This window comes from Tupaia chinensis, unplaced genomic scaffold (assembly GCF_000334495.1).
Source record: "Tupaia chinensis unplaced genomic scaffold, TupChi_1.0 Scaffold000207_1, whole genome shotgun sequence".
Lineage (NCBI taxonomy): Eukaryota > Metazoa > Chordata > Mammalia > Scandentia > Tupaiidae > Tupaia > Tupaia belangeri.
Genome location: NW_006159682.1, coordinates 863,058 through 864,974, shown reverse-complemented (window position 1 = coordinate 864,974; position 1,917 = coordinate 863,058). Strand labels below are relative to the sequence as shown.

The 1,917-nt window shown below is 35.0% G+C and overlaps 1 non-coding gene across 1 annotated transcript; it reads right to left on the bottom strand.

Annotated features, from left to right (window-relative positions):
• Positions 1-267: 267 nt before the first annotated feature.
• On the bottom strand, positions 268-326 carry MIR9771P (microRNA mir-9771p). Its single transcript, NR_130608.1, has one exon. It is a non-coding gene; the product is annotated as a microRNA mir-9771p (primary transcript).
• Positions 327-1,917: the final 1,591 nt, after the last annotated feature.

Below are 1,917 nucleotides of genomic sequence, written 5' to 3'. Positions count from 1 at the left end.
ATTCATTGTAAAAGCAAGAAGACATTCTCAAGTACACAAAATCTTCATCCCTATCAAAGAAAACAAAAGTTCAAATGTGGCCAATAACAAAATTAATAAATAAATATAAATTGATCTCTGATAAATACAATATCATCATTGTTTGCAATATGGAAATATTAGAAATTGCTACAAATGTTCATCTAAAGGGATCAGCCATATGCTCTGCTATACCCATCCATCCAATACTAGGCATCTCTCATAAATGCTCATCAGATATGTACTGGGTCACTGGAAAAGTTGACATATTTTTGCATACAAAAACATAATGTCATGACTTTTCCAAAGACCCAATATATACAAATATCCTGAAAAGAAGACAATATGTTTTAAGTGAAAAAAAATTGTAGAAAAATTAATATTGTATATATAACAGTTTAAAAATACATTAAATACATATACTCTGAAAATGTATTTACATATATTCAACATTAATGTACATAAACTTGTATCCATATTTTAATTCCTACTGAACATTTTATATTATTTTATTTGACTATTTTAAATGAGCAAATATTTTTAGAAATAAAGGTAAATTAAATAAGGATACTTGTAATTCAAAAGGTATAAAATGCTACAGAAAGATCAACTAATAAAGGACTAAAAATAGGCATTGTATTTGCCTATATAAACCTTATATAACGTTAGCTTTCATTTCAAGAAACGTGGTTAAAAACAATAGGAAAATGTGTAAGTAGCTAGACAGAGGTTAGAACAAAGTATTTATTTTTAAAGGCAAATAGTCACTACAGTATTCAAGTACATTTAAAGGTCTATTAAAGGCCAAGAAAAAGTAAGTGTACTATACTCAGAAGGATTTCTAGAAGAGAAGATAAAAATGAAGGCAAAAGGCTAAAACAATGTAGTTCTGAAAATTCTCACTGCTGGCCAGAAACTCAAAGTAGCTAAAACCCGCTGCTAGCTGTTCAGCTACGAAGTTCAGGCTGTACACTCAGCGCAGTCATCTACAGCAAAAACCACAGAGTTCATTCGCAACATAATACTCTTGCAAGCTTTCTGATGTAAAATCAATACCAAGCAATCATCACCCCCTAGATTTCATTTTTGATTTGCACTGTTGTAACAGTAAATCATCAAACAAAACACAATAATTTAACTCTTACAGCTTTCATTTATTATACTCTATTCGTAAAAATTAATTCACAAATCCAGGAAGGGAACAATAAAGCCGCATTTTTCCAATTTCAAGATGGAAAAATACAGTAGTCATGCATGTAATGAATGGACAGGATGCAGGTCAAGGGTGTTAAACAGGTGCTCGGGCATATTTATAGGCACAAGCCAAACCACCAACACTGGACTGCTGTGCTCCTGGCCAGACACATCTCCACTATTCCATTCAAATCAACTCTGTCACTTGACACAGTAGTTGCTGCTTTCTATTAATACACTCAGGTTTTCTTAAGTTGTCTTACCTTTTGTAAATTGGCCCTGTCTGATGGTGGAATCATCTCAGGAGTAAGAATATGAGGAGGATCGATGCCCTTTATCAACTTTTGATTGATTAAGTGAAAAGCCAGTGCAAACTGATCCTTTGAAAGCTTTCCACAGTCCTTTGTGTCACATAGTGCCCTATACAAATGAACAAAATGAACAGTATAAGAATAAAAACATTCTAAAAAACCAGGGAAAAATATTATGACTATGTAGCTTTTTAAAAATAATGAGCAGGGAACCAGCAGTTAGCGTAATGGCTATGTCGCTGGACTCCCACGTAGTCGACCGCGGTTCGCGTCCCGGACCCGGTGGCTTAAAACTCATGCCGGGCGCGTGTGCGTGCGTGCCCAAGATCCCGAGAGGAGAATGGAGGAGAAGGGATTGCGGCGTGACCATCTCCCCTGGGGGGTGATTTCTCGC